This window comes from Lissotriton helveticus, chromosome 2_1 (genome assembly GCF_964261635.1).
Source record: "Lissotriton helveticus chromosome 2_1, aLisHel1.1, whole genome shotgun sequence".
In the NCBI taxonomy this organism is placed as follows: domain Eukaryota; kingdom Metazoa; phylum Chordata; class Amphibia; order Caudata; family Salamandridae; genus Lissotriton; species Lissotriton helveticus.
In genome coordinates, this window is record NC_136059.1 from 279121610 (window position 1) to 279144296 (window position 22687).

Genomic DNA, 22687 nt, shown 5'->3' on the forward strand with positions numbered 1-22687 from the left:
GCACCTTGGCACCATGATGCAATGTTTATTGCATTGGAACTAGGGAGCTAAAATGCACTAGCGCTTTGAAAGGGCAGGAATGCACCATCTAATTGTAAGTACTGTACATTCCTGCCCTTTCAAGCAGTGCAGCACAGTGGCTTGCTGCATTGGGCATTGGAGAAAGTGAGTCCCTAAACTTGTGGCCCCGTTTGATCCACTTACTCCTGCCCCCTGCGTTGCTCTTCATAGCACTTTCTGCCCTGAGTCTGCTTGTGCCCCCCAGCTCCCCTCCTTGGGGTGCTAGGGTGAGGTGGGACTTGGGAGAGTGTTGATGGCTAGTGCCTGTCTGGGGCGCACACTAGACATACCTTTGCCTGGCACGCAACCCTCTATGCCTGGTCGGCTACCTTGGCAGCCTTATATCTACAGATCACATGTTCCTTTCCCTGTAGCCCGGGTCTCTACATAAGTCTAATCGTGCCCCCCAAACTTCGTGGGGTTCCCTGTGCAGGAGTAAGGTGGGACTCATTTCACAGTGACGCACGGAGATCACACGCCATGAACAAGCAAGACCCAAAGCAGTCTAAGCTGCTCTTTGAGGGCAAATGACAAACACATGCAATAGATACGGACCAGGGTTCCAGAGCAGCTAATGAGCCCCCCTCTGGTGCGAACATGCTATACCAAGACATTAGGCAGATGTAGGATGATGTTAAACAGAGTCTCCATACCATTGATTCCAAAATAGATCTATTGACCAGTAGAATGGACTGTATAAAAGAAGGAGCAGACAAACATGATGAACATCTGATGAACATCTGGAAACTCGCACCTCTAACATCGAAGACTCGCATGAACATCTCCTGCGCATGGAGAAGTACTGGAACCCATCAAGCTGAAAAATTAAGCCTTCAAGGCCCATTCCAGACGGAACAATATCTGCATCCTGGGGTACCTGAGTCCATGGCCATAGACAAGATGGAAACCTAAGTCAAAACAATGCTTCACTCCAGGAGTGGCCCGTGCAGGTAGGAGCGATGATGAGGGAAAATAAAAAAAATAAAAAGCCCTTACCTTGCGCTCACTGCATCGCCGATGGGGCGAGCACAAAGTAAGTGGTTTTCTTTTCTTTTTTTAAATTTTTAAATGTTCCCTCGTCTGTGGACTTCCCCCCCAACCCCCCCCCCCCCCCCCCCCCCCCACTGTGCCCCACCGCTCTTTCCTGCACAGGCCGCTCCTGCTTCACTCCGTGTTTTATGATGCCCTGTCATTGGTCTTCATTGTTGAACGTGCGCACAGAGCACAGGGTCAGCGGCCCCCTTATGGCTGGCATGGCCCATTGTGGCCCGGATCCTCAATTACAGACATAGCGACACTATTCTATGGTTCGCCAGGGAGATTCAGTTGGTACAGTATCAACGCAATAACATTGTCATGCAACCTGACTTCACCATTGCGGTTCAAACTGTCTGCCAAGAGTTCCTACTGGTAAAACGCCTTCTCCAGAAGTTCGAAATTGCTTGAGTCATCATCCTTATTCGGTCAAAATATATTAGACCACTAAAGCAACAATGACAAACATATATAATACATAAAATATAACATTATCAATCCTGTTTCATGACACATCAATTCATATATATAATACAAAATACAAAATGCTAACAAATCGTGCATCAATCTTAAACACAGTTCATTCTATACCAAGCCTAAAAATCATCTATAAGTTATATTGGCTTATGCCCACTTCCAATAGGGGCAGATTTATGAAGGCCTTGCGCCGCCGGTGCGTCACTTTTTCCCATGTTAAAAATGACGCACCGGCGGCGCAAGGCCTTCATAAATCTGCCCTTTAAGTGTATAATCATAGCGCAAAAGACAGGAGAGTAAAAACCTCAGATCTGGGTCCACCGTACGATCCTGTATCCGCTCCCCTAATCTAATACCTACAAATTAAAATTACAAGTAAAATCAACAGTGATTGGTATGTTCAATGAATATATGCATCATTCTTTCTGTTGCGATTACCTAGAGACGCGGGTGCATGCCACAATTATGCTCTTAGAGATGCCTTATGTAACCCAACCGGCGTACACTGTGACCAAGTTTGCCCTCATGCTACCTCTAATGCATTCCCGTACAATGTACTCTGTATATAAAACTCTCTTCCTAATAACATCATTTGAAATAAAAAAATACAAATTAAAAAAAAGCACTCCATAGGAAGGATGACATTCTTACACAGATGTCAATTGGTGGTAAGGACTGTAAGAAAAGAAAAGCTAGGCGACAGTGATTAACATTTAAATGTTTTAAAAAACTTAGTATGTAATGCTTCCTCTACTTCTTGTAGAATTTACAAAAGAGTACAGCATGCATTGCCGTCTGCGTTGAGGCATTATCACAGGGGCAATTTGACAGATTAGAGCACCAGTCATTTGGTTCAGGAAAGTTAACCATGCAGCGAAAAGTGTCCATTCTAAAAGGAGTGAAAATATATTTGTGCTTTCAATGAGGAACATGTCAAAGATATAGTAGACTATTTTAGCTAGTTAAAACAAGCTGGTTTCTTAAAACAGAAGGTTTTAACAATTCTGCAGACAACCTAATGTTATTGAGGTGAGATAAACAGTCAGCTTTTAGGTATTTCCTGTTTAATTCGACTAGGCATTCAGGGTTAGTAAAATATTCTGGATGCCCCAAGTCACAACAAAAAAACTCTATGTATTTTAACCATTGGGTTGAGTTTAGACAATCCCTGATAACAAGCCAGTTTGGAGCGGTGTACTCAGATGACAATACTTTATGCCAACGCAGGATCTGTTGGGTCTTAATTAGGTCCACAAGAAACAGTTCACCCAGCTCTGCATGACAGACAAAGGTTGGAGCGGGTTTGGGAGTAGCAAGTAAATATCTTAAAAATACATTCTCCACTAGTTGTATTGCCTTACAGTTTGCGTAATCCCATATGCCTGCCCCGTATACTGCTTTGCTAACACATTTTGCCTTGTAACTAGCAAGCATTTCCCGCGGCGGGTTAGTACCCAATCTTATGGCAAATTTACGTAGGGCCAGGTAGGCACTTCTAAAAAGCAGTGACCTCATTTTAAAGGACTGATTCCATGTGCCATCTTTATCAAATAACACACCAAGGTATGAATAAGTGTTGGTATATTCAATGCTGGAACCATGGATTCTTATTTCACTGCATTTGTCTGTTTTCCTCCAGCACTTCATTATAAATGTCTTAGCCTGACATTCACGTGATTCACGTGTAAGTCAAGATCCTGTATATAATTAACAAAGTCATTAAGTACCAGTTGCTTGGAGATTGGGGTGCGTGCCTTCAAGACAGCATCATCAGCATAGAGAAGGGCAGGCACAGGGCGATGTCCTACCTGAGCCAGGTCTTTCGATTGCAACATCAGGGCAGTGCCTACTTTATTAATGTAGAGCAAAAAAGTGTGAGGATGCAGCCTTGCCTCACCCCTCTTTCTATGCTGAACGGCTGTGTACATTCCATATCTAATCCTGGCCTTGGCTCCAGAGTGTAGATTCCTCAAGGAGAAGATTGCTGGGTCCACACCCATATCACACATATTAGCCCATAACTTTGAGTGGTTAACACAATCAAAGGCAGAATACAGATCTACAAAACCCAAATACAAGTTTCCGCCTTTGATCTTCGTGTATTTCCCTACTAACATACTCAAATTAAGGCTCTGTTCGATGGTTCCAACCCCAGAACGAAACCCATATTGTAAGTCAGTCAAAACACCCCGGGATTCATCCCACTCCTGAAGTCTATTCAGGATTATTCTGCCCACTATTTTAACCAATTAATCGAGCAGCGAAATCTGGCTGTAACAGGGAGGGTTGTGTCGATCCCCTTTTTTTAAAAATGGGTAGTATTTTAGATTCAGACATTGTTGGAAGAAATTCTGACTTACAACAGGCCCTTAAGGCAACAGTTAAGATGGGCCCCCCACAAAGGGATATTAGCTTTGTATAGGTCCACAGGAATAGCATTGGGCCTTTTGCTTTAACCCCTTTACTAGAAATTATTGAGTCACTCACTTCTTCTAAAGTAAATGAGGAAATGCTATGTGGTTGTTCCACATCTGTATTGCCATTGTGTGTTAAAAGAGCTATTAGGGTCAGATTCAAGGATCTGTACCGAGTAGATGGGAGAAGTTTGTTCCAATCATCCTCAGCTGTAGAGACCACAATCCCAGGACCAACATCTTGTCTCAATGGGGCAGAATTTACTATCCTCCAGAATGTATTTTTTATCATTCTTACTACTTGCCTCACATAACGCCACCCAAGCCTCTTCCCTTATTTGGGTTTTCGTCTGTTTCAGGGCCTGCTTATAGTCAAATCTACACTGGTGTACCTCGACTCTACACCTAGGTTTTCTGTGTAGTGCCTCTTTCAGCCTCTTATTTGCCTTAGTACATTGGCCATCAAACCAAGAGTTTCTATTTATATTGGTTTGTGATGTTGAGTGCAAATTCTCCTTCATAGTCTTACTAATGATCAGAAAAGAATTTATAATCTTCGTTGGATGTGCATTATCATCCAAGCATATCTCAAAGGCTTCCACTGCATGCCAAATTAATTTTCCAAGAAATCCCTCTGGGGTAATCTTATTCCGTCATAATGAGAAATCATTAAGAGTGGCTAACTCTAATTCTCCACTAGGAGCCTCGACAGGCCCATTATGTTCTCTAATTAATAGGGCCTTTATGATTGTACAGATTGTGGATAATATTCACTTAATGGTATGGAATGAGTTTTAAAGTGAAGAACATGGGGACTCAAGTTATTAGAAGTTAAAACATAATCAATACTACTGTGATTATTTCTCCCATTAAAGGTGCACTTCAATGGAGCATATGGTAATGAAATTTCATTTGAAAATGATAAATCTAACGGTAGATCAATTCATTTGACTTGTCACCGTAGCAGTTATGAATAGAGTGCGATTTACTTGAACCATCTAGATTATTCATGCCACATACTTTCTCAGTGAGTGAGCTACACAATTGAATATTAAAATTGCCTCCCACACAATCGATAGCTTTTTCTTATGGCTATTATTCAACCTTTCCAACTACTCATATAAATTATTCAAGTGAGTCATCAATTCATCACTTGGGGCGTTATTATACAAATTCACAACTGTCATCCTGACCCTTCACATATAATCACTTGGTAGTAGGGTTTGGTTAATTCTGTAAATGATTGAACAGGAGGTAAACTATTAGAGACGAAAATACATAATCTACCTTTAGATCTACAGTGACACACTGAGACAGCAGGGACATGGAATGGTCTAAAGACGTTCATATGAAGAGGTTCCAGCAGCCAGGTCTCCAAGAGGTTCCACCAGCCAGGTCTCCTGAAGACATATAAAGTTGCAAGCTACCACAACATCTAACCACTCTTGATTATCAAATGTATTCCTGAGCCCTGCCACATTCCTGAACACAAAATCAATATAATCATTGGAAGAGTGGAAGGAATTCCCTACAGCGGTGTTGAGCCTTGCTTTTTTGTTAGACCTGGTGACGTGCCATAAAGAGTCAACACCAGGTTGATTAATTGGGCTAGTTGTTACTAGACTGTGCCCCCCCCCTTCATGGATAATATAATGCTTTTGTCACCTCATGTCTCCGCTCAGTTCCCTCACAGTCCTTCACTGGTGGTCAATCTATGTCCTCAAGAGTTTCTAGTCTCTGACATCTGTTAAAAGTTGGAACATTGTAGTAGCAATGGGTAGCAAGTAGTAGAATGCTGGAGGATATAGGCCGATGGATGGGCCCTAATTATCCTGGTTGGTAAAAATAACCCGATGGGAGTGCAGAGATTGTGTGTGGAGTAACATGAGTGGACCCGGTTCTATTTAGAACAGTCTCCATGAGTGACAGTACTACACCATCTCCTGGTAGGTATTTCTGAGACCTACCCACCCATTTAATTCGTCTAGCCATCTTTATATCCGCAAATAAATGTTCAGCCAGTCCCGATCTTACCCCTAACCAATGTAGTGACTTATTTTTAAGAGAGGTCCAAGATTCAAAGGTATTGTGCTTTAAAGGCGGGGCGACATTTGATAACACTAATAAATATGGGGTGGCAGCAGGTGGGAGATCTAAGAACTCTGTTGGCTGTAGTGGCAGGACATCTACGAGTGTCGTATTAACATGAGTAGGCAATGGTCGAACCGAATGAGTCCCTTTGTTTGAGGATAGACCTATTTGATCATGCAATGTTGTACCTTGTGCGGTATAAATACATAAGTGATTAGGTTGCCTCACTGTGTTGGTTACAAATAAATTACTGTCAGGTATCTCATTCCTAGTGGGCTCACTTGACAGTCGAGAAATCAATTTGTCCAGGCATGTCGCACATTTGGTTTCTATTTCTTTTAAACAGGTATTAATACTTTCTAGGCTATTTTTCATAAATTGCTATGGGGATTTAACAGCTGAGCATAAAATGTCCAGTTTTTCATTATTTAGACATCCAACAGTAGATTGTTCGTTAACAGCCATCATTGGACTTTTTGCGATCTTGCTTTGGGGTTTGGCCCTTTTACTGCTGGAAACATCTTTATTTAGGGGACTAGTTGTAGTGCACATACACTTTTTTTTAAATCCATTTAGAAGGAAATGGGTAATCTGATTTAGAGGAATTAATAGTATCAGATATGTTCTGTATACACCCATTCCTTACCTTATCAATCATCAGAGCCATATCTCTGTCCCAAGTTTTTTTATTTCAATCGGTATTATCTAAGCTATGTAGTGCGATCGAGGATGGCGACTTTTGTTCTCCACTGACTAATAAGTACTCCTCAACATTAGTGATCTGCTTTTCGATTGCCCCCATAGCACCTGATATAAACTTTAGTAACGATGTCTGTGTATGTGTCTGTTACCATTCTGGAGAATTAGACCTTCCTTGATCAGGCAATAATTTCCCTTTTCCCATACTTAATCCCAGTAACCCACAGCAAAAGTTACAATGTAAAATATATACCCGCAATATATGAAACAAGCAGCTAAATACAAAGATTTGTTTTTTAGGTTTAAATAAATATACCAATCCTAATAAGTTTAAAATTTTAGCTAAAATTATAGTAATATCATCGTATTATTAGCGTCTATAAAAGCTAGGTCGGACCACCAACCTAGCAACTTGTCACCACCAGTCCTTAAGCTTCTAAAATGTGATTGAATAATAAATGATAATAATAATAATAATAATAAATGATAATAATCGCTTTATTGCATGATTAATTAAAACCTTTACAAACAGATAAAACATGTATTCACAAAAAACAGCTTCATCATTAGTTAATGCTAAAAGAAATTGGGGATGTACAGTGATTCTATAAAATTGCGGAGGAATAAAAACTGATAGGTGGGGCAGTTCATCGAAACAATTATTCTTGTAGTTAATTACGCCCCGTGAGGAAATGTTTATGGAAAATTTCTAGGTCGATAAACTCGGAGCCAGCCCAAGCTGACAGCTGACAGATTGGGGGCCATGGCAGTAGGCGTGGATCTGGTTAAAGTCCTGATGGCCGGCGTTGTTGTGCTTGCCTTATAAACCAGATGACGTGGCCTGAAGGCCAGTGACTTGTGGAGCTTCCAGGCTTAACTTTGTGTTTGCTTCCCTCATAATCCAGACAAAACTTAGAACCCAGGTTCTGAGGGTCACAGGGCCATCCCATTATAACTAAAGGCTGCAAGCGAGGCGGGTGTTACTGCCTTCAAAACAGGCCTTTACCGCCTCACTGCATGATCGAACCTGACTTGCTATCAGGAGCTGCTTTAGAAACTGTCTCCTTTCTACTCCCAGGCCATTGCAGATGCATAGTAGGTGTATTACATCTTCATTTTGGTCTCCACACAATCTGCAGCAATTTGAGGTGTCTGTTCATTTCCACGAAGGGAGGTGGCACTTTGCAGGTAGAATTCCCAGCCTTAGATGTAGGAACCGCTCTTTTATGGTTCTTGAAAAACCTGTTCCTAAGTATGATTGGGGTTTGGTTGATGTGTAGCTCTGGATTACAAACCAGCCGTGGGCCCTCCTACTGAGGGCAGCTTTGTCTTCTGCAAGAGATACTATCTTTACTGATTTGTTTACCAGGTCCTTGAAACTTTTGTGGGATGAGCAGGAGTCCCATTGGTCCTGTAGAGATAGCAGCCTGATTGCTGATTAAAGGTAACTCATAGCTGGACTCTCGCTTTTCCTTGTGATTTCCGTCCACAGGTGTGAGTTCAATGTGCCCTGCTCGGCTCCCTTTGATTTAAACCAGCACTTGGCGTAGGCCCCTTTCTGTGAGATTTGCTGCTTTTGGAGTCCGAACTCCAGTCTTATTTGGGCAGGTGAGGTTAATTGCGGAAGACTGAATATTATTCTTATGGTCTTAGCGACCACAGTGTCCAAAGTGACCTCGTCTCTTCCTCTCATTGATTCGCTTCCATACGTGATCGAGGGTAGCAGTCGCGCTCGAAGCACTTCTAATAGTGGGAGAAGACTGGGGCCGGTTATTTTTTGCTTGATGTTTTTTAATGCAACTGCCAGTGCGGTCCCTCTGCCTTTGATGGTTGCTTTCTGTTTGGTGAATGAACCATTTCTCTCAAATATGACTACCAAATACTTATACTCCTCTGTGGGCACCAGCAGCCAGTCCCCCATTGACCATCATAGGTGGTGTTTGTTGATTCTTTGATTTAATATCATTACTTTAGATGTTTCCAGGTTTATGGTCAGCCCATTCTTATCGGCGAACATACTTGTGGTGTTTATCAAATGCAGGAGGCCGATTGGAGTATGGCTGATTAGCAGAAGATCATCGGCGTACAAGAGGTTCGATAGGGTTAAGCCCCCCGGGTTTGGGGCATGATTGTTGCATTTGTCCAGCTCGGTGGAGAGTCACCCGCTCCTACTTTAATCTGGACCCACGTTTCGGAGTGAAGCAGAATTAGCTGGTTTAGAAGGTTTGTGGGAATTCCCCACCTTACAAGTTTGTCCCAGAGTATCCCCCTATCGACGCTGTCAAAAGCTGCTTTATAGTCAATAAAGCAGACGAATAGCGGTTTGTTGATGTTTTTGGAGGCTTCTATCAAGAGAGAAAGGGCGAGAATGTTTGTTGTAGTCCCCAGACCTTCCTGAAAGCCAGTTTGATTAATGGGAATTAGGGCTTTTTCCTGAGCCCAGACTGTGAGATCGTTTAGTAAAAGCCCTGCATAGAATTTGGCTTCAATGTCAATTAAAGCTATGAGCCTGTAGTTTTTTAGATAAGTCAAGGCGCCCTTTTTGTGGATCGGTGAAATGATTGATCCTTTCCAGGAGTCGGGGATTCTCTCCGTTTCCAGGATGTTGTTGTAAAGGGGTAGTAGTGCTTCGATCCAGTAGTTCGAGTCCTGTTTAAATATGATGGGCGGAAGGCCGTTGGGCCCCGGAGCTCCATCTTTCCGACCTTTCATGATTCTGCCACCGAGCTGTTTGGTTGTAAAAATGATGAGAAGGTCCGGTCCTTCAGATCTGGAGTGCTGTTGCGCGCTTTGGAGCACCAGTGTGGCTCCCACGATTTCTTCGGCTTCTGTATTGAAGTGACTCAATAGGTGCTTTGCCCAGATATCCTCAGTTATATTTGAGTTATTTCCTGGAGCAGATGGATTCTCTAGGGTTCTGACGGTCTGCCAAAACCTGGCGCTATTGTTGTTTTTTGCGTCGTATGTCAGTTTAGCCCATGTTGATTCGTCACTTTCTTTTTTAGCGAACCAAATCATTTTTTTCCTGCGTTCTTTGAGCCACCTTAATTCGGCCTGGATGGTATCAACTGGGCCATGTATGCGAAGACTGCGCAATACCCTATTGATGTTGGTTTTTAACTCCCTTAGTTCGGCGTCGTGATGTCGTGAGAGGTGGATTCTTTCGCTTCTTTCCAGTTTGCATAAGGCGGCCCCGTCATTCGTTGGTCTTACTATTCCTTCTGTTGACTTGTTTTTTTACTTCATTGGGTCGAAGCTATCCATGAAGCTCTCCCATGCCGTTAAATGGCTAGTGCTCAGCTGCTTGCTTTCCTCCCATCTTTTTTTTTGCAAGGGGGACAGGAGTTGGTCTGGGTCGCGAGTGTTGCATTTGATTCGCCGGTGGTTTGCGGTTATAGTTAAGTTTGGGTCCTCCATTGGAAAGGTGGTTGCTGTTCCATGAGCGTCGAGTATAAACTCTTGGGGTTGATGGTCGCTGTAATCCTGCTTTCCAATCCTAAACCCTGTTATTAGCTTGAAGATCGGTAGAGAAGTGAAAGTATAATCAATTGCGGTGTTAGATAGGGCAGTGTGGAAAGTGTCGACCTGTGGGCGGTCTCCTGCGAAACGCCCATGTAATGCAACTAAAGACAGATTCATCAGCTCGGTCAGAAGGTCCCTCGAGATTTTGGATGGCTTGCCCCATCTGCAGTTGTCCTGGGGTGGGATACCCCATGCTGCGTGGCGTTCTGCTGCAGGACTATCCAGGTCGGTCCCCCCTGTTTGGGACATGTTAAAGTCCCCTGTGATAATATAATTTGAAGATGGTTCCTCAGTTGTGAGTTTTTTATCAATTTGGCTACCAAAGTGTTCGCGCCGATTTTTTTATTGTGGGGGTGGATATGGGTTTTGACAATTGTTAAGGGTTCTATATTTCTACGGTTTAGTATTTCAAACTGTATTATTTGTATTCCGTTTGTTGTGGTGTTTATGCTTGTTAGTTCCTTCACCAATGTTATGGATTTGATTGAAGCATAGATTGTGAGCCCGCCTTTCAGGTGCCCAAATTTTGAGTTTCTAGTCCCTGGGAGATGGTAAGATTTAAAGCCTTGTAAGTGGAAAGGCTCTTCCAGACATGTTTCTTGTAATAGAATTATGTTGAATTGCTGGAAATACATTAATAATCCTTTCTCAGAAGTTTTTGCACCAAAGCCGTTTATGTTTCAGGAGCAGAATTTTAGTTTCTCAGAGCTTGTTGTTTTTTGTGCTCTCTGTCAATGTGCCTCGGGTCTACAGTTTATTGTTTTTGAGATCCATGACCAGTCAATTGATGATTTTGTTCCTCTTTCGTCCCAACTCTTCAGGATGGATGCTCCGCTGTGTTGTGTGGCCTCGACGGAAATGCTTCTTGCTCCTTTGAGGACGGTGTTACAGGGACTGGAATTGGCTTTATTTTTTGTCTTGACGAAGTTGGATTCATGGAACTGTCTGAGAAGGGGTTCCGGATATCCCACTTCGTAGTGAGCATATAATCGAATTCCCCAAGCTTGCATCTGGGGCTCCTCTTGAAGAATTTTCTCTGTTATTTCCTGGTTAGCCAAGGTAGTTTTTGTTACTTCCTGGTCCGAGAGGTTTTTGAATGATTCGAATTGGACAGATACTAAGTCTTGTGAGCCAATCCCTGCCAAATTACTGATGAAGGTTAGTATCCGAAGAATGTTCCCTCTGTTGAGCGTGTCTCCCCGACCTTTAGATTTATAATCAGGGACAAACAGTATTGAATGGGTAGGAACCTGTTGGAGGTTATTTGTGGAGGAGGCGAGGGGCAGGACTGTTTCCCTCTCCACTAGGGAGCAGGGAGACTGTGTTGCTGGGCCCTCTCTGTTTCCAGATTCAGAACATGTCCCTTTCTTCCACCACCCTCCATTGAGGGAGGTTGAGCCAACTGGGCCTCCCCTTGTTGCAGTTTCCATTTTTAGTTTAGAATTTGCTGGGCCTGCTAGCTTGGGGGAGGTCATTGAGGCTGCCTTTACGGTAGGGGTGATTTCCCCTTATGGTTGGAGATGCCAAGTTGTTTACTGACCGTTCTGCAATGTTGATGCTCGTGGATTGTTTCAGTTCCTTTGAGTTTATGATTCCTGTGTTTTTTGGAACTGTTAAGCCCGGTGCCGAGGCAGTGGTAGCATTAGACTCAGGAGTTGGAGGCTCGCTCCGTGTTCTTTGTTCAGACTTGTGGACACGCAGTGCTTTGTTTGGAGCTTGGAAGAAAGAGTTGATGGCAGGAGTATTGTTCCTCCCTTTCCTCCTTTGTTTTCGCCGTTGTTTGGAGGTTTGGGTTTTGATTGGCGAAGCTTCTCCTTCAATTGGTTGTGTTGAAAGTTTTTTATAGGTGCTGGATCCCTGCACCACCCGTGGTTGTTCTAGAGTGTCCGTGTTGCTGGTGGAAGCGGGGCTTGGGTGGGAGATCACGCTGCCCCAGCCTTGGGTTCCTAAATCGTCTTGAGGAGCCTGATTGGTAGCCGCTCCGTTGCTGGACGGTGGACCGATTCTGGCCTCAACTGAGGTAGAAGCCAGGAGTGTTCTGTTCTTGTCTGTCAGAGGCCGGACGTTGAGGTTCTCGATGGGCGGATCCCTGTTGTTTTCGAGATTTCCTGTTTGATTAGTGTTGTTGAAACTTAGTTTACCTAAATTAGTTGATTCTGTTATGTTAATATTTTTTAAATCCGTTAGAAGGTCACCATCACCGTGGGTAGTGTTGCAAGTTTTTCGATGATTAGGTGACACGAACAGCTTGGTGGAATTATCGTTGTTTCGGTTTGGACTTTTGTGATAAGGTTATTCAGATCAGATAACTTCCTGTCGATGCTAGTAACATGAAGGGCTAGACAGTTAAGAAGGGATAGCTGTATATCCATCTTATCAGAGTGGTACTCCATAGCCTTTGTTGTGAGTTGCATTGTGTTGAGCAGAGGTCCCCAAATTGTGTTCTCAGCAGTTGGGTTTTCCTCTTTCGTCTTCCTTGATGCTTGCCTTGATTCTTGACCCCTACATCGCCTTTGGACGCAGAGGAATATGTGGAGACAAGTTTTTCCCATTCGTCATTTGAGAGTGCGGGTGCGTTGCTTAGGGCGTAAGCTGGGACCTCTGCTTCATCTCCATAGACCTCCCCTAGGCTACTGACGTCTGCTGGAGTCGCCGCCGGGTCCATGCTGATAACTGGAGTTGACAATTCCGGCTTGAGAATAGTGTTTTTGCCGGTGGTGCCATTACAGCTGGGGGGTCATGGATCTTTCTCCGGGGCCCTGTTGTCCTTGGAGATCCTGATGGAACTTTCGTTTTCGTTTCCTTGAGTGTCTTGGCAGTCTCCCGGACTTGATTGCAGATGGCTACCTTCAGCTGGATTGGTTGGGTAAAGATCAGAGGGGATAGTTCTTGTTGGAATGAAGTCGGGATTGACTTGGACAGCTTGAAATCCATTCGATATTGTCGGGGCTGTGGTTAAGTAAGATCCTGAGCGCGGATGAGACTGTATTGTGATATCCGGCTCTAATGGGATTGTTGTGAGAGTTTTATGGGCGGCCCTAGAGGAAAGGGTTGTGGTGATGATTTCTTTGATCCGGTTCCCGGAGTTGGTGTGGGAGCTTTTGCCATTTTTCCATGCGTCACATTCTGTTGCTTGACCCTTCTCTTGTTCTCCGTTGACTTTGTTTCCAAAATGAATGTTTGATCCAAGAATTACAACATCCCTGGTTTCCTGGGAGAGGTTGTGGTTGCTGAAGTCGAGACATTTGTTTGTGGGGCTATCTCTATATCTATTACCGGATGCAGAGGGGAAGGGAGGCCCAGGCGATTGCTGATGCTGATCTTGACGTTCTCAAATTGATGATAGTGCGCTTGGTACTTGCCCGATGTCGACCAGTATGTCAGAATCCTTGTGGGTTTTAGATGTTTCGGTGCTCAGTGTTATTGAAGTGGAAGCTTGAGTTTTGGTTGGTTCTTTTAGAATCGCGCTTTTCCTTTTCCTGCTGTTAATCACTTGTGTGATGGATCGCCTATCTTTGCCTGATCTCATATTTGACGTTCGTCTTGTTATTTTTAATAATTAAAGATGGAACAATGCTGTGGCCTGGTGACCTGGCGTATTTTTGATTTTTGTCAGTAGGTTTGTAGATTTTGTTTTTATTTTATGGGCTGGCTGATGTTGCCGATTAGTTTGTTCGAACTATTGTGAACTGCTATAATTGTTGTATAATTGTTGTTGTTTTGTTTGATTGACTGGATTTGGTTCTGCAGGTTTTTTTTTTTTTTTTTTTTGGTATGCTTTTGTTATTTGTTTGTAAGATAAACTGTTAAAACTGTTGAAACGATCTTATGACGATTTTTTTTTTGTTTTGATTTTGTTCTCTCTGTCTGTGTAGCCTGTGAGGCCAGAGAGGCCCGTTCTCGGAATCCAGCTCTGAGGGCTTGAGAGGGGATGGAGAAGGGGGGAAAAATACAGAGCCGGACCCAGTGCTCTTCGCTTCCACCTGCTCCCCTTCTCCCTCGACCCTGCTGATCGCTGCCCTGTAGGCCCCGGAATCTGGATACTGGACTGGACTGGGGCGCTGGGGCTGGGCAGCGTTGTTGGTAGGGGAGTGTCTGTCTGCCTCCAGTACTCTCTTCCCTTCACCCCTAAGGTCGCTGTCTGCTCTGTCTGCTCTCCTTCTTGGGCGAGTGGCGGGTGCGCAGAGCAGAGCGCGGTGCTTGGCCCCCCCCTGAGCGCTCTCACCTGCGGGCCGAGCCGGTCGGCTGGGTGCTTGAAGAGTAGCTGGGCTCGAGCCTCCCGCCGAACCCAGCGAGTCCTACCGTGCCGCGCCCGCTGCTGGCTTTGTAGATATCTCGCCCCACAGCAGGGCCTCTGGGCACCGGGCGGGGACGGGGGGGAGATCTCCCGGCTGCTGGAACGGGGGGCTGCTGGAATGGAGGGTGATCTCCCGGCTGCTGGCTGTTGGGGCGGAGCGGAGTTGGGGCGGAGCGCGGGACACACCAAGACGCCAGACGCCGTACATCGTACACCGTACGCCTAACTCGCTGCACTCGCTCCGTCTCGCTCAGCTCTACTCTGAAACTCTGTAGCAGCTCCTCCTCTTCCACGACTAGCCAACTCTGTTGATTGTGATTGAACAATAGTTTTTCCGTAAAGCAGGGCACAGGGCACAAGATAATATCTTTTCTCGCTTTTCTTCTTTTATGCCCACCACTGTTTGTTCGTCACATGTGTTCTAACCAGTGCGGCCGCGCTGTTAACCCAGCAAAGTCTATGTTCCGACTAATCAGAGATATGTCATGCCAATACAGTTTAGTTCGGCCGAGTCTCAATCAAGCTTCAAGAATTTCTGGCTAATATGGGGAATAAGTGTACATGTAGTCCACTGCACGGTCAAATGCTTACTCCACCATGGTCTCCCTAGCTGATTTCAATTCACCTCCTCCACTCCTCACCTTGGAACAGCTGCTACATTTCTGTTTCACAAAGCGCCCTCATAGAAGACCAAGGGGGGTGGCCCAGCCTCCACTGGTCTCTGACAGGCTCAGACGGGTCCGCCATGGCCTGGGCTTCGCCTGGGCGTGGCCCGAGCTCTCCTGCGCACTTCCCGCACTGTGGGAGACCCGATGGCCAATTATCGCCTCCTGGCGCAAGGGCGGAGTCAGCTGGAGTTGTGATCATTCGGTGGTGCTCGGGCCGCGATGTCAAGTTGTGAATGGAGTCCCGCTCCTCTCTTTCCTGGTGCAAAGTGCAGTGTGCCAAATCAAGATTAGGGCGGCCATTTATGCTCCTCTGGCGTGAGGGCAGAGTCAGCTGGCATTGCGGTCGTGTGGAGGTGCTTGGGCCACGATGTCAAGTGGGGAATAGCGTCCCACTCCTCTCTTTCCCGGTGCAGTGTGCCAAATCAAGATTACGGTCTTGCTTTCTGCTCCACCCGGCCAAATTGCAAATCAAAATATATGGAAAACAAAACTTCTTCACAGATCCTAAGGCTGCTATGAAGTTATCTCATCACCTGGTTAAAGCCAAGACAGCTCCTTCAAATAAGCCTGCAAACACTGGGGATGGTCGCCTCAGTGACAATGACTAGAGATCTGACATCTGGCCTGCATCCCTCTTATTGTTTCTCTACTGCAGTCTGCAGGTGTAATTGTGGCTTACCTGATCTACACCCACCTGTCACAGTGCTGAGGCCTTCTTTGTCTCAAAGGTAAGGGTGGCAGTCCAACTAATGAGGCACTTCACCTCCCATCCTCCATACCTCCTGGCAGACTTCTCGCACCAACCCCAATCAGTATCCTTTTCCACTGCTTTCGGCCACCCGGACTGTCTTTGCCTGTGGTGTCTGCTGGGATTCCCAATGTGTTGAATGTCTTTTGGGGAATGGGTTTGGGTGGAGGGTGGGATAGAATGTTTTAACCAGTTGGAAGGGTGGAAGTGGGTGGGGGGTGGTTTTATTAATGTTTTTGTTTTCACTTTGTGTTCCTCTGCATACTTTACAAGACACGATGGAGCTACCCCTCTCCTGACAGCCCCATGCTAGTCATAGGCACTCCTAATGTGGCAGCTGTAGTTCTCATACTCATCCAGCAGTCATCATGAGTGCAATCACCTGCCTGACGTGTAATATCCGGGGACTCAATGGCCAACGCAAGGTGCAACAGGTACATGCATACCATAATAGACACAATATAGACATATACTTCCTCCAGGAACTGCATCTGATCTCTGCGACCGCTTCTTGTCTCCAAGCTAGCTGAGTATCTGAGACAAACTCTTCTTTGTACATCAATTATACCCGCTGCACAGCCATTCTTCCTATCAAGGGACTGCATTGGCACATACGGCATGGTGTCATGCTCTCAGTGACCCATAAGGAAGGTTTATCCTTATTCAGGGCATCTTACATAACTTTCCAGTAATGCTGGCCTCCATCTATGGTACCAACACCGACAACCCAGAACTCTTCGCAGAGATTAATATCCTTATATCCTCACCGGGGCCTGGCATGATTATTTGGGAAGGTGATTTCATTGTTGACTTAGACCACACTATTGATCGCTCCGGTGACCTCACCCAGGCACAGCTGCTTAATTACACATGATCATTAGTGACAACAATATGTGTGACGTTTGATGCCTACAGCACCCTCACAGCATTATAGGTACTTGCATCACTTCCATTCATAACACATGGTCACGCACTGACTAGTGGCTCCTAATTTGAGACGCCCTTGCTTAGACTACGAAAGGCAGCCATCTCCCCTGTACCCGCTCGGAAAATGCCTCAGACTTGCTGGAACTCACTGTCCATAATGCTCCATCCTGGTCCTTCACCTGGACGCTAGCCCCGAACTCACTACGTGATGCAGTGTTTCGGGATGAACGCCACATGGCCATCTTAGATTTCTTTGCTCACAACCAGGGATCAGTTAACTTGCCCTCCACTCTCTGGGAGGCATTCATGGTCATTATCTGGGTTGTCTGCGTGGCAAAGCAATCTGGCATCTTCGGGGCAATCCGTGCGCATCTCAACAAGTTAGAAGCAGACATTCGTTCTTTAGAGCTGAACTTCTACTCCACGAATAATCTGTCGACCCTTGCTTCACTCAGGATAAAGTTGTCCGAATATGCGGACGAGGCAACCCGGGAGACACACTATCTCTATAAGGAGGCAGTGGGGCATCGCTAAGGGGGAGTGAGATAACATAACATAACATGTGTATTTGTACAGCGCACATTCGCTCAAGGGTATCTTGGCACTGAATAACAGATGTTTATCAATACCCAACTCAATGGTACTTATTTTATCGACCTCAGAAGGATGAAAGGCTGAGTGGACCCACCGGGATATTAACCTGAGACCAAGAGGTCGAACACAGGCCCCTGCAGTGGACCCGTATGTCTGGCAAGGTCCTGGCAGGTCTCCTTTGTAAACCCTGGGCCAGCTCATATATCCGAGAACTCCTGGATGACCATAAGGTGCTTCTTACCAGATCGGAGGATGTGGCGCAATCCATGACATTATGCTGCACCAATTTGTGCTCTGCCACTATGGCCCAAGACTAGGCGGCTCTGGATGCGTACCTGGATATGCTTTAACTCTTGTGGCTCTACAATGCCTCACTCCTTGCACCCATCTCTTAGCCATGTACGACAATGCTTTATCCTCCGGCCAGCTCCCACCCTCACTGTGTGAGGCAGTTATAGTATCTATCCTGAAACTCGGCAAGCCGGCAGATAGATGTGACTCTTAACAACCATTGTCAATGATAAACGTCAATAATAAGATATTTGGCAAATTAATAGCCAACCGCCTTCTACCGCTCTTACCTGCTATTTTCTGGTTGGACCAATCTGGATTCATCCCAGGATGGTCAACCACGCACAATCCCCACACTCTGTTAGCACTCATGCATACCTTAGACTCTCAACTCAAGTGTTCTTGGATGCCACCAAGGCATTTGACTCGCTGGAGTTGCCATGCCTCTTTAATCTTCTGTCTCATCTCGGTTTCAATGCACTCTTCCTGCACTTGATAAGACTATTATACTCCTCACCTAGAGCATGGCAGCACATCAGTGGAGAGGTCTCCACTTGGTTTCCTGTCACTATCGGTACCCGGCAAGGCTGTCCTCTATCTCCCATTTCATTGGCAATAGCCAAGGAGCCCTTGGTGATACAGCTACACCAACACCATGATGACAGAGGCCTCTACTTCACTGGTAGGGGGTCTAGTGCCAATGTGCGTGGATGATATCACCTTGTATATTCAAACCCTTAGTCCAATCTCTCTCCTATAATCCAAGAGGTGGCGGCTTCTCCGGAATCTTCATCAACTGGTCAAAGTCCACCCTCTTCCCCCTCACCACAGTCACAAGCCCATTCAACTTTGAATACCCACTCCAATGGGCAAGGGAACCATTCCGCTATCTGCGCGTCTAGCTTAGCAGGGATATCAACAAGCTATGGCGGGTGAATTATGGATGAGACATAAGTGGCTAGAGGAACTTATACCTACCTGTATTCGACTGCCCTTTTCTATGGCGGGTAGGATATCTATTATCAAAATTGTAGTACTCACAAATTCCTATACCTATTCATCCCACTCTCGCTCACTAAGCATTTTTATAAAAGGATCCTTTCGAACGTAATGTTCCTGACCTGGACGGACAAACAGCCAAAGGTGGCATGGGAAACCCTCAAATTTCCCTTTCAGCAAGTTGGCCTTAGTGCTCCTGACATGTGTCCTTACACCTACCGCGTACAAGCCCAGTTCATCCACTTTTGGCATCACCCTACCACATTTCAACCACTCACTGCAGTGGAGGCTGATCAGGCAGCCGCCTGTCCCCTGACTACCATATTATACAGAACCCACAAGCGTCTGCATGCTGAGATCAATACGATTGTCTGTGCCAGATGGGTCTGGGATGGACTGCGCAGGTGAGCCCATATTTCCTGCCTAGCATGCCACTAGCTGAAAACCCTCTCCTCCCCATACTGGCTGATAAGGGGGCCTGTTGACGTGCTAGCTGGGTGGGACTCCTCACGTTTGGGGATCTGTACCCAGTTGAGAATTTTCTTTCCCCTCCTGACATTAACAATCACCCCTTGCCACCTGTACTTGAGGTCTTGTTATATCAACAGCTGCGTCCTACATGCCGGGCTCCACACAACACATTTCCAGCAGCCCCTCCCATGCGTCATGCTCTAGAAGATCTGATTGTTAATCCCTCCACCGTGAGCTAATCACTCGCCTCTATTCTGTAATGAAGGCGAGGGCATCTGTGTGTGTCCCTGAGGCCGATGCTATCTGGGACCCCTCTCACTACAGTTTAATGGTGATATTGCTGCACACAATCTGAGGCTCTATCTCTGAACTATAGACTGCACCTTATCCACTTCAAATTCCTCCCGCAGACTGTATCGCACACACGTCCAGTTGCTCAGGAAGTGATTAGAGGAGGATGCATGATGCTTGCTATGCAGCGCGACGCACTACCCCGCAAGCCACCTTCTCACATCTTGCACAGAACTGTCCCGAGGTGGCATGTTTCCCCGTTATTCCTCCTCTCCTCAATGAATACATTTAAAAAGAAATAAAAAACTACAAGGTTGACCACATTAAGTACCACTTTACTAAGAGCTTATAAGTAAATTAAATATGTCCATTGGGTGTGATCCAGTGTTACCGTGTTTAGAGGAGAGAGAACATGCCCTTTAGGACTGGTTAACAGTGGTAAATTGCTCAGAGTTACAAGGCCAGCACAAACCAAGTCAGCAAAAAGTAGAAGGAAGAAGGCAAAAGATTAGTGAGTGACCCTGTAGAAAAGGCCATTTTCTCCATCATCACATTTTTCTTACTTTGTTGCTTATTTCAACACAGACATTTCTGTATCTGCCACTGGACACTGGAATGCTAATAAAGGCTTCCCTTACCTCTTACCTACCAATTCCCACCTCCACACAATATTCTAGCTGTTAACCGACACACAACACAGTACCAAACATAGAGGCCTATTCACAAGAAGTTATCGCCGAGTTATTAGCAGACAACGTGTGTTGGTGTCGGTGTGGTCGATCTGTGGGTCTCGGGCGAGGGTGGTGATTAGCTGGTCTTCAATGTCCTTGTTCCAGCTGCAGAGAGGGATTTTTTGCTGGAGGTTATGTGCGATGGTTTTCTTGAAGGCGAAGTGTATGCAGTGGTGGTCAGTCCAGTGGAGTTCAGTGGTGTGGCTGATGGAGACGTGGCTGCTGGCGTGGGTGGGTGTTGTGACGAGCTGTTTGAGGCCGAGGTTGGCAAGGTTGTCCAGTAGTGCGGAGGAGTTGCTGTTGTTGGTGTTCTTGAGGTGGAAGTTCAGGTCCCTGAGGAGGATGTAGTCTGTGGAGGCCACAACATGCACGCTGACGGCGTCTGTGATGGAGTCGATGAACTGTGGCCAGGGTCCGGGGGGGTCTATACATGAGGGTTCCTCTGATGGTGGTGTTGGGATCGATGTGGATTTGGAAGTGCAGGTGTTCGGCAGTGCTGAGGGTGTCTTCGGTGTTGGTCAAGATTCTGAGGGTATTCCTGTGGCCGATGGCGATTCCTCCTCGCAGTCTGTTGATGCGGTCTCAGCGGGTGAGCTGGTAGCCATCCGGGATAGCTATGGCAACGTCGGGTGTCGATGAGTTCATCCAGGTCTCCGTCATGAATGCGACGTCCGGGGAGGATGAGTCCAGCAGGTCCCAGAGTTCGACGGCATGCCTGTGGGCGGAGCGGGTGTTGAGCAGTATGCATCTCAGGTGGTTGTTGTCTGCCTTGGTGGGGGGGGCAGGGAATGCTGGTGTGCGCTGGCTGACGAAGCTGCAATCACAGCAGGTGAAGGGTCCGTCAGCGTGCTTCGGGGTGGCCTGGAAGCAGGCGGTGGATTAGCCGGTGTTGAGTGTGTGGAGGAAGGTGGCATCGTAGCGGTGTCTGGCGTTGTGGTGATCGCAGGAGCAAGGGGGTTTGGCGATGGGTACGGCCCAGGCGCGGACAGGCACAGACAGGCTTGCCATTAGGTGCGCCTTCTGCGCAGCGGTGGCCATTAAGTAGGGGAGGGGGGTGGGACCAGGGTAGGGAGGCGGGAGCGGGGACTGTGTTGGGGGAAGGGGCTACGGGGCAGCAGCGGCAGCAACACAATGACAATAACAGCAATTTAACGGGGTGAACACAATAAGTCACAAAAACAAAAGAAACAAGCACAAGGACAGGGTAAGTTACGGTGGGGGCAACACCTGTAAGCAGGAGGCGAGGGTGAAGAAAATACACAGGGCGCTGCGGGCTTGAGGGATGCCACAGGCTGAGTCGGGCCGCGGCTGCCACAAACCCTGCTTCAGGGGATGCTCTGCACAGGAGCGGAGAGGCGGCGAGTCTATACTGCTGGGGAGAGTGTTAACCTGGATGGAGGTCTAGGTCTCACACACGCTCCCCCTCTGCAGTTGCCATTAAGTAGGGGAGGGGGCGGGACCAGGGTAGGGAGTCGGGAGTGGGGACTGTGTTGGGGGAGGGGTCACGGGGCAGCAATGGCGGGAAAACAATAACAATAACAGCAAGAGTTATGGGGTGAATACAATAAGGCACAAAAACAAAAGAATCAAGCACAAGGACAGGCTAAGTTACAGTGGGGGAAACACCTGTCAGCAGGAGGCGAGGGTGAAGAAAATTCATGGGGCGCTGCGGGCTAGAGGGATGCCACCGGCTGAGGTGGGCAGCAGCTGTCGCAAACCCTGCTTTAGGGCAGACTCTGCACAGGAGCGGAGCGGCGACGAGGCGATGTTGCTGGGGAGAGTGTTAACCTCTACCAACGTCGTCGCCAACTACCAGGCAGTGTGCATGATTCCTACATCTACGAACAGTCCATCATCAACCAGCGCAACGAAGGATGTCCCCCTTGGAAATGCACTGCTTGTTGGCAAGTGCCAAATGAACACACCACACACCTCAACTCCACAATCATGCAACTCACAACACTGGGAATGCACACGTTACAAACTCACATACAACATCCAAAACAACATGCCCACCCACCAGACACAACAGCACAACTTACTGTGGGAACCTAGGCCAGCCATGTACATAAGCCAACAATGGCATGGCACCTCAGCCACACAATAGCAGATTGTGGGGAGAGGTGGGGACCAGGCATGTGCAAAGGAGGCAAGTTACCCATGAATGAGAATGTACACAATGCCAAGTGTGGCATTGATGTGATGGCCAGACTGAATATCAATGTCGACATACACCGCTGGTGTATGGAGTGTAGTGGACAGTGGACGCAACTATGTCACCCCAGCCAGTGGGGAAGATTCCCCCCTGTAAGCTTGAGCGAAGTGGGCTGGCCCGGTCCACGCTAGGCCAGCTTAGGGGTGTGAATAAAAAG